Raw genomic sequence first — 14,873 nt, 5'->3', positions numbered from 1 at the left:
TTTTTTTTAACCTATAATGTATTATTTGTTTCAGGGGTACAGGTCTGTGATTCATCAATGTTACACAATTCATAGTGCTCAGCATAGCACATACCCTCCCCAATATCCATCACCCAGTCTCCCCATCCCTCCCACCTCCCCCTCCACTCCAGCAACCCTCAGTTTGTTTCCTGAGATTTAGAGTCTCTTATGGTTTGTCTCCCTCTCTGGTTTCATCTTGTTTCATTTTTTCCTCCCTTCCCCTATGATCCTCTGTCTTGTTTCTCAAATTCCTCATATTAGTGAGATCATATGATACTTGTCTTTCTCTGATTGACTTATTTCGCTTACCATAGTACCCTCTAGTTCCATCCACGTCATTGCAAATGGCAAGATTTTGGGTTTTTTGATGGCTGCATAATATTCCATTGTGTATATATACACCACATCTTCTTTATCCATTCATCTGTCGATGGACATCTTGGCTCTTTCCATAGTTTGGCTATTGTGGATATTGCTGCTATAAACATCGGGGTGCACATACCCCTTCAGATCCCTACATTTGTATCTTTGGGGTAAATACCCAGTAGTGCAATTGCTGGGTCGTAGGGTAGCTCTATTTTCAACTTTTTGAGGAACCTCCATACTGTTATCCAGAGTGGCTGCACCAGCTTGCATTCCCACCAACAGTGTAGGAGGGTTCCCCTTTCTCCGCATCCTCGCCAACATCTGTCATTTCCTGACTTATTGATTTTAGCCATTCTGACTGGTGGTATCTCACTGAGGTTTTGATTTGTATTTACCTGATGCTGAGTGATAGAACAGCAGAATTTATTGGAATTTCCAAACCACCAAAAATTTCAAACCTATAGTTACCAAAAATCATCTGGAGGTTTGAGGTCAGAAGCCCTTCTATTGGTGTAGGTCACCAGAGATGAACTTCAATGACCATGGGGACAGAAATGTAAAGTGAACAAGTGAAGTGAGCCCAGGTCTAGAGCAACGGGGAGTGGGGGGATTGTGCCAAATAGGACATGCTATGTCTAAAGGGAGAAACAGCTTGTCAGCTCTAGTGATGGAGATCAGGTGGTAATTCATACTCAGGATTGAAGTCCAGTGCTTCCAGAGAAACTAGAAATCTAGACTTTTTATGTGAAATTTCCTATTTTGAAAACACTGAGTAGGTCAGGAAGAAAAAACATGGATTTGTGGTTAAATCCTGCCTGTAGGTCACTGTTTATCATCTCCTAAGCATCACGCAAGTGGGGAGAGGGGCAGAGGGAGAGAATCTTCAAACAGACCACTCACTGAGCACAGAGTCCAACAAGGGGCTCAATTCCACAACCCTAAGACCATGATCTGAGCTGAAACCAAGAGTTGGATACCCTAACCAACTGAGCCACCCAGGCGCCCCCACTTAGGGTCATTCTTACTATATTTCTCTTAACTGTGAATGTGGAAAAATGCTCACAGACATTTGAAAATGAAGAGGTGATTGGAAATAAAGAGCTGATGATTCTAGTGTTGCTGTGTGTGGCATTTATTAGTGAATTGTACCTACCTTCATCATTCTTGAAGACTTCTAAGTCTTTTTTCCTGAGCTTCTTGTGGATGCTGAAGATTTCCTTGTTTGACCTTGAGGTGGCATTTTTTTTCCCTCTTATTTTGATTCCATCAGAGTTTCTCTTCCAGTTACTGTGGCTGCATAACAAATCACCCCAACAATTAGTGGCTCAAAACAACAGTCATTATTTAATATCTCTTACTGTTTCTGTGGATCAGGAATTCAGGAAGGGCTGAGCTTAGTGGTTCCAGTTAAAGGTATCCTCTGAGATTACAGTCAATGTCTGGGGCTGGCATAATCTCAAAGTCTTCTTTAGTCATATGTCAGTTACCTGGGTTGTACGATTTATTATTTTTTTTAAGATTTTATTTATTTATTTATTTGACAGAGAGAGAGACAGCAAGAGAGGGAACACAAGCAGGGGGAGTGGGAGAGGGAGCAGCAGGCTTCCTGCAGAGCAGGGAGCCCAATGTGGGACTTGATCCCAGGACCCTGAGCCAAAGGCAGATGCTTAATGACTGAGCCACTCAGGCGCCCCTGGGTTGTAAGATTTCAATAGCTTCTTTGGGGCTTCTTTATCTGGTTTTCTCTAGCATGGTGGTTTCAGAGTGGTTGGATATCTTACATGGTGGCTCAGGGATCCAAAAGCATTCTGCTCCGGGACAGAGTGGTAGAGAGCCAGAAGGAGAATGAGTGAGAGAAAGACAGTATCGCTCTTAATGATCTAGCCTTGAAGGTCCCACAGGGTCACTCCAGAGTGGAAAAGTAGACTCCATCTTTCAAAGGGAAGGGTGTCAAAGAATTTGTAGACATATTTCAAAACCACCCAGTTCCACAGGAAGATATAGAAAGCCAGTGATTCCATAGCCTTCTATAAGATGGACTTCCATGGAGAACCACCTGTAGCCAAGGGGCAGTCCCTTATCTTGTAGAGGGGCAAACCAAACCACAGGGCAGTAACTGGTTTGTACCAAAGAGGCAGCTCTGGTCAGTGGAAGAAGCAGGCTCACAAATCGAGATTCCTGATTTAAAAAACAAGAAATGTTTACCACGCCATGCTGCCTTCCAGTGCAGGGCAAAGCTCCACCCCCGCCCCCCCCCCCCAGGCTGTTCGGCATGGAGCAAAAGCTTGGTAGAAACTGGTTAAGATAGAAGACAATATCCCTCTGCCTTCTAACACCAGCATTGCTGTGGAAGTTGATCTCAACCTATCACCAGATAGGACTCTGTGTTTAGGTCCCACGTAAGAAAGGCTCCTCACAAAGTGTGTGTGTGCATGTGTGTATGTTTAGGAATCAGTGGCAGTGTGAAGGTTTACTATTTTTACGACCCATTATGAGCCTGCATTCCAAAATGTACTTAAGACACAGCTGTCTTTAATTGGTTTTCTCTATGAAAACCACATGTCATAATTGGACATATGAAATTTTATTACAGAGTTATTATAATCTTAATAACTTTGCTGTTTTAAAGTACTTTTGAGGAGTTATCTTTAATCCCATAGCATAAGTAACTCTGAGAATGAATATCCTGTAACTTTCTTTCTCTGTAAATAATATATTGCGTATTATTTTCATTTTTCAGGAAAGCCATTTCAGGGCCATTATTTCTGTTATCCAACGAAAAGGTTTTCTATCCACAAGAAGGTTTTCGAAGTTCTGTCTGATAATGAAATTACCTCTTTGACTGTATCAAAACTTGCCCTGTGATTTACAAAGAGATGATTATTCTTGGCAATTTTAAGACATTTGAAAGTAGGTAGGGGAGGTATCCATTGATCTTAATTTATAGTGTCAGTTGAAAAAGCCAGATTATCAATATAATTTGGTAGAAATGTCATCGTTTGCCCTCAGGAAAGGACCTGAGTGGGTTTATAACACAGATGGGATGAAAATACTCCTCATTACCCTGAATGATTGTGGTTGGATGGAAAGTTCTGTATATGTCCATTTTGGAATACATCCTAAGCTTCCTCTTGGGTGTGGTTCAGCTAAGCAGAGATACCAACATTCTTGTCCTGCCCCGTCCCACTCAAAACAAAATAGCATCCTGGGCTCTCCCCTAGGACTAGCCTCGTAGGGCCAGACCACTGCAGCCATCTTAGCCTTACTGCTGGCTCACAGAGCTGCAAATAGATTTGGGAGTGGCTGAGACCTCCCCGATTGGCATTTACTACATGTTTATCACATGCCAGAAATGCCATTTAGTTATTTTTTTTCTTTCAGTTATATTGAAATATACTTGACATACAACATACAAAGTTAAGCTGTACAGCAAAACGGAGGCCCCTGGGTGGCTCAGCCAGTTGAGCGTCCAACTCTTGGTTTCCACTCAGGTCATGATCTCGGGTCTTGAGATGGAATCCTGCATCAGACTCCATTCTCAGCGGGGAATCTACTAGAGATTCTCTCTCTCCCTCTCCCTCTGACCTCCCCCCACTCACACTCTTTCTCTCTCCAAAATAAATAAATCTTAAAAAAAAAAAACCTTGAAAAAAAAGGTGTACAGCATAATGACTTGACTTACACACATTGTTAAATGATTACCACAGTAAGTTTAGTGAACATCCACTACCTCATGTGGACACATGCAAAAAAAATAAGAAAAGAAAAAGAGGGGCGACTGGGTGGCTCAGTCAGTTAAGCATCCAACTCTTTATTTTGGCTCAGGCTGTGATCTCAGTGTCATGAGATTGAGCCCTGTGTCACGCTCCACGCTCAGCATGGAATCTGCTCGGGATTCTCTCTCTCTCTCTCTCTCTCTCCTTCTGCCCCTAACCTCCCCTCAAATAAATAAATAAAATCTTAAGAAAAAAAAGAAAAGTGTTTTTTTTTCTTGTGATGAGAATAGGGCTTGTTCTTGATAGAAGTTGGGTTTTGAGGAACACCTTTTCTAACTTATACTCCCTTTCTCTCTTTCTCGTACCACAATACCCTCATATTCCTTAAAACTCCCATTCTTTGGGTGCTAGGCTTTCTCAGACTCACTGCTGCCATGCCAGTCTGCTCCCTCATCTTACCACACAAACACCCCTGTCCTCCTGGGGGATCATCCTTTTAACAGACTGGTCCTGACTCTGCTGGAATTATACCAATGAAAGACCTGTTTCTAGTAGCTCTGAATGGCTTCCTGGAGCCTCCAAGCAGGAATTATGCAGGGAGTCATTTCTTTATGTCACATTCCCTAGCCTGTTTCTGGCCTGTAGAAGGAATGGAGTAAGTGAGTATTTGTAGCCCCTGAGCCTTCCCTGCAACACCAGGGCCTTTGTCCTTTGGGAGTTGGTGTGGAATTGAGGAGGATAGGTGGTTTTCAGAGCCAGCTGATTTGTAAGGCTGGTAAAATTTGTCTTTTGCCTCTCTTCCCACTGTGATTATGCATATCATTAAATACGTATCATTAATTTTGATGCAGATTTTATTTGACTCTGACATTTAACTTGGTATGGATTTAGTTGGCATTCATGGTCTGTGGCTCCTGTCTGTGATCTTAAGCTTAGAATTTATAAACTATGCTTTGTGTTCAGTCTATTTTGCTATAATCAAAAAGGAACAGAAATTATTTTAGTTGTTTTCACTCTACTTCCTTATATAAATTTATATTGAATTCATTCCATGAGCAAGCAACTTCCAGAAAGTAGTATGAACTCCTTAGCCTGGATAGAATAGCCAGGGTCCAGGATTCTGCCAAGTTTGCCTACTTAGGCCAGTGTTCTTAGCGGGTCGTGATCAAAATCGTATGTACTATGGGTGCAAGCAAAAATTTCCCCACAAATATATGCTGAGAGCTGTGATAAGTCATATTCAATTGGGCTCAAAATATCAAAGCAGAATGGAAGAGACTTGACTAATAAAGCATTTCGTGTCTGAATTAAACTTATGTCTGAGTGGAGGAAGGGAGTTGGCGAAGGAGAGCCCTATGTCTCCCCTTTCCTCTATCTGGAATGCATTCTTACTGGCTCTGAAGGGGAAAATCACAGAATCATGCCCCTATTTGGAATTTGTGAGTTAATATTGGTGTGCTCTTTTTCTCTTACAATATTAAAGATTTGTCTGTGAACATAAAGATCTTTGTGACTTTGTTATTGAAATGGAAAAATGTATGTGCCAATGTAATTACGTAAATTGCCTGCAGAAATTTAGAAAGATTGTTTGAAAACTCTAGGCCTGTGATTAAGTTCAGTCTGAGATTATACCATGCCAAATTACTTGGAATTTGGCTGCTTCCCTCGGACCTTCTCCTCCTTTCTCTGTTATGAGCTAACTTGAACTCAACTGTGAGAGTCCATAGGGGTGACAGATGCCCCTGCTTGTCTATCCTAGGCGTTTCTAGGATTCTCTGGAGATAACTATATCTGGGCAACTGAACACTGAAATTATGCTTCTTTCAAATAAACTACTCAGTGTTTTGAGTTGTTTCTTGTGTTTATCACAGGACCTTAGAAAACCATTATCATGTGGCTCTGTAGAATATGTACTTACATTGGCAAGGTCTAATTAAGCTTCTCAAGACTAAGAAAGCAGGGTATAGAAGAAGAGTTAAAAAGAGTAGGGTTTCTAAGCAGTTATCTGAATATGAGAAGATGAAAAACTAGCAGACTTGAACCCTAGCCCCAAACAAGTCTCTGATGACTTTTTTTTTTTGTCCCCAGAGGTGCTTCTCAGAGATGGACCTGGAGGTGTATATGACCTCCCAGCAGGCAGACTTCCGATGGGCAGACGAAATCTTAACAATGCTGGTCTTGTTTTTTCTTCTAATTTAGTTGAAGAGAAATATAAAATCTTATAGGGAACTCTCAGTAAGGAAGGGAGTAGAGGGGTGGGCACAGATCTTTTGATTTCACTGGCAGCCTGCTAGGCTAGGAATATAAATATAGGCCACAAAATTTAAATCAGCATGTGACATGAATCTATGTTCAGAAGAGTGGAATAGACAATATTTTATGACAAAGTGTTTTCATTTATTTCTTCGTAATATAGCCGCAAGGTTTTTTTTTTTTTGTCTTTCCTGTGAATGAATCTGGCAACTGATGAAGGAATCATTCAGCGGGGCGTATTAAAGTAAACAATTTCAGTTTGACATTTGTTGACAGCCCCAGGAGAGTGGGGGCCAATGCCTTCACGTTTCAAAGTGGAATACTAATGTTTCAACCCACGGCCCCCTTACCCATTTAAGAACTTGGAGGTCTGAGGGCAAATTTCTTTGGGCACAGCTCTGCTATCAATCCCACTACCACTCCCCTCCCACCATAGCAGGCTATAAGGATGATTCCTCCTGACCCCAAGCCCAGTGACAGAAGCTCCAAGGAGATTTTTCGGCTACCTGATACGTGTCCCATGCAATTTAGGGGCCAGGTGACCTGGCATAGGATTAATCTAAAGAATATATAGCTCTGACCAGAGCTTGCTTGCCAGAAATTAAATAAAAAGAGGTCTGCGTTTGAGAAATACTCCATCCCCACCAGTGATGGGTTAAAAGTATACATTTCCCAATGTCCAAATGTGAGCCAAGGGCCACAGCTGGCCTGGACTTCTCCTGCGTCCTATTCAAGAGTGAGGAGACCCAGGATGCTTGGGGCGGGGCCGGGAGAGGGGTTGCGGAGCGGGGAGAGAATGTGAGCTACTGGCAGAGAGGTGCATTCACAGAGGGAGACGGAACTGTAGGTGAGAGGTCGCGGTGTTGGGGGCGTTGCTCAGAACCTCCCTAAGCATCCCAGATAGACAGAGAAGGTCGCTGCTAGAAGGGTGCCAGTCAGACCATTGTCCATGTCCCCTTCTGTGTCCTCTCTTCCCGGCTCTCCCAGGCCTGGAAGAGGCAGAGGCAGACAATGAGGAGAAAGGAGGAGGAGAAGCCCTAGGCTGGGGACAGAGAAGTCAGCCCTGTCTCGTTCCTTCCCCACCGCAGGCGTTGTGGGAGGCAGAGAGAAGCTTCAACGTTAAACAGCATTCAGAGTTTGTGATTACTGCGCTGGAGTAGACGTACTACTTATTGATAAGAAGTTATACTTGTAACTGAAGTGCCCAGAGAACTTTTTATTATTAGCTGGAGATTTTATCCGAGGTGGCAGGAAAAGAAGTAGCCTCCTACCGGAGATTGGACCTGGTATTGGGAAAAGCAGAATAAAGTTAGTGTGCGATTATACCCCGTGACTCATCGGTTCAATACAAAGTCACACACTTAGAAACATTGTTTTAGGAAAGACTAATGCCAAGCTCAAAGGAAGAATAAACTATTATCCTTTACCTATATGTGGATTTAAATACCAACTTTATAAGACAGAGGTTCTAGTAATGCCAGGCACTTATCAGGTACCCAAATTGTTGAACAAATGAAATACACTTATGAATGATTAAGCCTGACTTAGTGTTAAAACTTAAATACTAGTTTATACTATTATGGTGACTGTCCTGTTAGGGAGGTATTTTATAGAAGAGACACAGGTGAGAGAAGAAATGAAAATTTACTTTTCTGGGGTTTGGCCTTTTCTTTAGATTTGATTACTTCCCAGCACCAACTCGTTTTATTGCAGTATCCCCTCCATTTTTTTTGTTCCTCAAGATCTGAAAAGCTATACTAATGTGTCAAACTGATACCAAGACATCCACCAAATTAAAATTACATACACTCACCCCCCACACACATACACACATTTTCTGTAAGTTCTTCCAGATGGATAGTGAGCACTAGGGACCTCAAAGAAGGGGAATTATTGCTCTTGGTATGGGAGCTTCTAAGGCTCAATGATGTAGGAGAAAGGAAGATTTCTTAAAGAGAATATATTTTAAAATCCTAAAAAATTTAATCTGGCCTTTCTTCCCTCCCCCTTTTTTTCCTTCCTTCTTTCTTTCCTTCCTATTCAGTTAAAAACCCATTGGGCAGGCCTGAGTGGGGCAGGAGGGTAGTATAATTTGGAGCCCAAGGAGAAGATGCTGGGAAGGCAGCCCAGTAAAGACTGGAACCCATTGAAGGAGAGTGTCCTAAATGTATGGGCACCAAACAACAGAACTGTAATTTATGTGAAACCAAAACCAATTGAACTGAAAAGAGAAATCCACAATTATAGAGACTCTAGCGCTTGTCTCTCAGTAACTGATAGAACAACTAGACAGAAAATCATCAATCATATAGAACAGCTCAATAATACTATCAACCAAGAGGATCTAACTGACATTTATACAACACTCTACCTAATAAAAGCAGAATGAATATTTTTAAGTGCCCATGGAACATTCACCAAGATATCCTGAACCATTGAACAAACCTCAACAAATGTAAACAAATTTAAATCATATAGAGTGTGTTCTCCTACCCCAATGGAATAAAGCTAGAAATCGGTAACAGAAACATACCAGGAAAAATCTCCAGTGCTTGGTAATCAGATAACAGACTTCTAAATAATCCATGGGTCAAAGAAAATCATCTCAAGGGAATTCCAAAAAAATACATTGAATTGAATGAAAAGAAAAATGCAACAAACCAAATTTGGGGTTACAGTTAGATTAGCACAGATGAAAATTTATAGCTCTAAATGCTTACAGTAGAAAAGAGGAAAAGTCTCAAGTCAATCTAAGTTTCCACGCCTCAGTCTAGAAAAAGAAGAACAAAATAAAGTCCAAATAAGCAGAAACAGGAAATAATAGAGATGGGAGCAGAAATAAATAAAATTGAAAACAGAAAAATAATGGAGAAAATAAATTTTTAAAAATCTGGTTCTTCTGAAAAGATTAATAAATTGACAAACCTCTACTGAGACTGACCCAAAGAGAGAGAGAAAAAGAGAGAGGGAGAGAGAGCATGCATGAGAGAAGACACAAATTCCCAGTATCAGGAATGAAATGGGATGGTACTAGAGACCTTTCACACATCAGAAGGATAATAAAGGAATATTGTGAATAGCTCTACACACATAAATTTGACAACTTAGGTGAGATGGATCAATTAATCATAAAACACAAATTACCACAATTTACCCAATATAACATGGATCATTTGCATAGCCCTGTAACTACTTAAAATATTGGATTTTAGGGACGCCTGGGTGGCTCAGTTATTAAGCATCTGCCTTCGGCTCGGGTCATGATCCCAGGGTCCTGGGATCGAGTCCCACATCAGGCTCCCTGCTCAGCGGGGAGCCTGCTTCTCCCTCTGCCTGCCACTCCCCCTGCTTGTGATGCTTTCTCTCTGACAAATAAATTTAAAAATCTTAAAAGAAAGAAAATTGGATTTTAAAACTCTCCCAAAGGAAGTATCCAGGTCCTGATTTCACTGGAGAATTCTACCTAACATTTAAAGAATTAATACCAATTCTGCAAAATGTTTTTTGCAAAAATGGAAGAGAAGGGAACACCATACAGTTCATTTATGAAGTTAATACCCTGACACCAAAACCAAACAAAGACACAGAAATATAAACCAATACCTCTCATGAATATAGATGCAAAAATCCATAAAATATTAAAAAATAGAATTCAGTAACATATACAAAGAATTATATATCATGACCAAGTGGGATCATCATGGGGAAAGCCTATTTTGATAATTGAAAATCAACGTCATTCACCATATTAATAGGCTAAAGAAGGAAAATCACAAAAAAAGAAGAAAAAAAATCACATGATTTTGTCAAACAACATGGAAAATTATGACAGCTCAACACCTTGAATAGATTCAACATCTTGAATAGATTTTTTTTAAAAAACTCTCAGAAAAATAGGAATAGAGGGGGGGTTTCTCAATTTGATAAAAAGCATCTAACAACTTCATAAAGAATAGCTAACATTATACATAATGGTAAAAGACTGAATGCTTTCCCCCTAAACCTGGGGAAAAGGCAAGGATGTCTGCTTTCACCACTCTTATTCAACGTGGTGCTGAAAGTGCTAGCCAGATCAAAAAAAAGCAAGAAAAGGAAATAAAAGGCATAAAGATCAGAAGGGGAAAACTAAAACTCCCTATTTGCAGATAACATGATTGTCTACAGAGGAAATTCCAAGGAATCAAGAAAAAAACTCCTAGAACTCATAGTATAGCAAGGTCACAGGATACAAAGTAAGCATAACAAAAATCAGTTGCATTGTTATATAGGAGGAATGAACACGTGACATCAAATTAAAGATATAATAGCATTCACAACTGCCAAAAAAATGAAATATGGGACTCATCTGCTGAAAGTACTAAATGCTGATGGAAGAAATTGAGGAAGATCTGAAAAATGAGAGACACTCTGAACTTTGTGGCACCAGAGTTCATGGAACGAACAATGATAAAAAGTCATCAGAGCTTCATTCCTTGAAAGAACCAATCCCTCAAAACAAAACCCTACTTCTTTCAAAGCCTTTCAGGGTACCTGTGGTGGCTCAGTCTGTTAAGCACCGACTCTTGATTTTGGCTCAGGTCATGATCTCAGGGTCATGACATTGAGCCCTGTGTCAAGCTCTGTGCTGGGCTTAGAGTCTGCTTAAGATTCTCTCTCTCCCTCTGCCCCTCTTCCCACCTCTTCCTCTCTCTCTCCCTCCCGCCCTCTCTTAAAAAAAAAAGCCTTCTCATGGAGGACAAATTTAACAACCCTGTTTTTAGTAAACTCATAATAATGAACATTTATTGCAAGCATGTTGGCCTAGGCCCTGTGCCTGCATCGTCTCATTTAATTCTCACAACAACACTGTGAAGGAACCCCCATTTTTATGTGTATTTCACATTGTGCATACCCTAAAGTACAAAGAAATTGAATCACTTGCCCTGGGTCTTACAGCTGGTGTGATGTAGAACCAGGACTCAAACCATGTTTATCTGAATCTCAGTTTCAAGCTTTTAACCATTATGTGGTACTGTCTGGAAGACTGGCAAATTCCACACTCTGAAAGATAGATAAAGCTGTCTCAGAACATCTAAATTCCACATCAGCTAAGACATGACATCCAACCAGGACATCACTGAGATGTGCACACAGTCTTAGGTTTTGTCAAAGGAAAGCGGGAGGACCTTGGACAATACCAGTAACAGTTATGTCTGTGTCATCTTTGGAAAGCCTTGTCTTCACTGCAAGTGTGCCTTTCCTTCTTCTGTCAGGAGAGCAGAGCTACCTTATAGCATGACCCACCTAGTGAGAAGTAAAATGACCCTCAGCTATAGCTCTAAGTACATCCCACTGCAGCGCTGACCCCAGGACCTTACCATGTATTTTCATAAAAGCACTCTTACTTGGACCCAGCCTTCCTCCTGGAATCTGTTCGGTATCTCTGTAACAGCTGCCATCAGCCTGGCCTCACTCTCCTTTTAGGGACAGCTGCCAGGGATGACTCCTTCCAGCCTGGGGTGTTTGGGGGGACAGAGGGAGGAGTGACTTCCCAGCAAGATTGTTTCGTCAAAGATGCCTTAGCCTTAGCAGCTGCCAAAGACTTGTCATTTGTGAAGTCTAGATCAGGTCCCTATAATAATCACTTCTCGTGTTGAGCCTCACTCAGTAGCAGAAAATGTAGAAGCCTGAGCGTTGTGTAGTCAGGATAAGAGCTGACAAACCCCTGTGCCTTCAGGTCATAAGGTTACGATAGTCACAAAGAACAAAGAGCCTTTCTAAGATTCCAAAGGAGGGTGCAGGGGTTCAACCATCTGTAACAGCTGAAAGGGATATTTAGAAAAACCAAATCGCTGAGCAATAACTGAGATTTATTTTCTTGTATGAGCAGATATTTATAATCTAAGTGGTAACATCACTGGAGTTAAACTCTGTGCCATTCAGCACTTGGGAAGTAGTTTTGTTAATACTAAACAATAAAATTCACTTGGTGACTGGGAAGGCCAATTTAATACAGTCACAACTTCATAGAATTTTTTTTCTAGGAAAAATTTGTAGCTTTTTTTTTGAAGATTTTATTTATTTATTTGAGAGAGAGAGAGAGTGAGTGAGAGAGAGAGCACGAGCAGGGTGGAGGGGCAGAGGGAGAGGGAGAAACAGACTTCCCGCTGAGCAGGGAGCCCCGGCGCAGGGCTCGATCCCAGGACCCCGGGATTGTGTCCTGAGCCAAAGGCTTAACTGATTGAACCACCCAGTGCCCCCCAAATTTGTAAGTTTTCCAAACACATGATTATTTTACACAAAAATTAAAATTTTTATTCCATAAAGGTTTTTTAGTTAATAGCAATCTTCTTTGCATCTCCAATTCCTCACATTGATGTGAGACAAACTGTATAGAGAAATAATCCAAAGCAGTCATTTAGGACAAGTAGCATGTTTTTGGTATCATTCTCTCTTTAAAAATATTTTTTTAAGTGTAAGAAATATTACAGTAAAGATGATACATAATTAGTACTTCCTGTGCGCTGGTCTTTTTCAGGCTTTAGAATAGTCCTAACAGTTTGTGAGGTTGGAGATCAGGATCAACACATCAGCTTTTACAAGTTCATAAATGCTATTAGTCCTCCTTGTCAGTCCTATGAGACTGACAAGCAAGAACATTGTTAATTTACAGTGAAAAGTCCAAGGGATTCATGTCATTTGCTATAGCTATGTTCCCTTCCAAGTAGGAGCTCCAGTTTTTACAAACTGAATAAAGATCAGTGGTCTTCTTCCTGAGTATAAAATTAAAATCAAGGAATTGAGTAGAAGCCAGTGAGCCCAAACTCTGGTGACCCCACATATGCTCCTGCACTCCAGACCCAGGGCCTTGTCAATCAGAATACTCTCTGTAACTTGTCCGGGAGTTAGAGAAGCCCTTACCACCAGCGCTGTTTTTCCTAGATTCCAGGAGAAGCGATCTGGTAGTCCACTGGGACAACTTCCAAGGTGTGACTTTTCTTACATTAGCTACCTTTAGGATGGTTGTTTCGGGAGACACAGACTAAATTACAGGGCAATGTGCTAAGAACCACAGCTGACGTACCTATATATTAGGCATGGATATTATTTTCAAGGAGATTGTAATCTGTGGGGGTATGGGAATATGGGAGGTAAAATATGTCCTTTATACATATTGGCTCAAAACGTCACTCACATTTCCTAGCTCCCCATATGGTAATAATAGAATTAAAATAATCATCCCCAAATTATTTCTCTGGCCCTAGCTCCTCCCATTCTATCCAAGCTTTGGCTCCAGTTCATTCTGAAAAGCCTTCGACATGTTGCACATGAGCTCAATGCACTTGTCTTGGCTGCTACAGGACATCCACTATTTTCCTTCCCTCCTGTTCATGCCTGCTATGGTGGTACTTGCCATTAGCTTCCAAAAAGCCATTGAGACCCAGATGTCCACGAAAGACACTGCTCCCACCACCATCCTCCAGTGTCCGGACAGGGAGGCTGCCAGCGCTGTGCCCAATGCATGGAGTCTGCACTCAAGCACTCGCCCCATCAGTGTGGCTGATCATTTCTTTCAACCTCTCCTGCTACAGCTCATGGCCTGAGCCTATGGGGGCTGGGCCAGAGGCCGGGCTGTTGGTAGAGTTGAAAGTTCAGGGGTCCCACGTCACACAGGCCTGGGTGGGAATGCCAGCTCTGCTGTTACCTACCTGCAAAGTCTTTAAGCATCTTCGTTCATTTCCATGCGTCTTCATATCTTGCCTCATCTGTCAAATAGGGATTAGGTTGCTCTGAGGATTAAATGGAATAATGTAAGTGAAGTGTCTAGCACAGTGCATGGCATAGGATGGGTATAAGTAGCAGCTATTATTGTATCTTTGCTTAATATATCTTAATCACTTCCCCCGATCTGGCAGACACTGTGCTGTGTGCCAAGCCTAAAGGATGAAGAAGCTGCTGTATCTGGGAGTTTAGTATCCAGTAATGGGAATCTGTATGGAAATATGTGACAAAGTACTATCATTATTGCTTTGTTAGAATTCCGTATTTCTGTTATTCTTATCCTTACCCAAGATAAAATATGACGTTCCAGAAGAGGCACAGGGGATTTGCTGTGGGAGTTCAGAGGAAGGCACATCCCCTTCTGGGTTTGGTGACTAATGAGAGATTCACTGACACTTGTCAGCAGAGTGTGTTTGCTGTGTTTGTCTCTAGTTTTCTTCTTTCAGCCTCCCACCATGTGTATGAGTGGGAATAGGAGACCAAACCTGAAATGAATTGAATGATGGAGAATGCGGGTACATGTTTAGAGTTGCTCTGATAAACTGATCAACACCTCACTTCCAAAATATCAGAGAACCTGCTTTCAAAAGGTTTCTTTCCTTTTGATGGTATTTGTATTACCCACTGGATAGAAAAAATAAAACTCATATATACATTGGAGTAGGAAAATGGATGCTGTATCTCAAATTGTGCTCCTGAATCCCACCACCATCTGGGATCAGCCATTCATAAAAGATTAAATGCGAGGCAGGCATA

The 14,873-nt window shown here is 41.4% G+C and overlaps 1 protein-coding gene across 8 annotated transcripts in view; it reads left to right on the top strand.

Annotated features, from left to right (window-relative positions):
• ANKRD44 (ankyrin repeat domain 44) overlaps positions 1–14,873 on the top strand; it is a 319,631-nt gene that overhangs the window by 226,547 nt on the left and 78,211 nt on the right. The window lies entirely within an intron of this gene.

This window comes from Mirounga angustirostris, unplaced genomic scaffold (genome assembly GCF_029215605.1).
Source record: "Mirounga angustirostris isolate CCGP_5_RB_7025 unplaced genomic scaffold, mMirAng1.0.hap1 SCAF_3, whole genome shotgun sequence".
NCBI lineage: Eukaryota > Metazoa > Chordata > Mammalia > Carnivora > Phocidae > Mirounga > Mirounga angustirostris.
The sequence above is the reverse complement of the archived record's forward strand: the minus strand, read 5'-3'. Positions and strand labels throughout refer to the sequence as shown.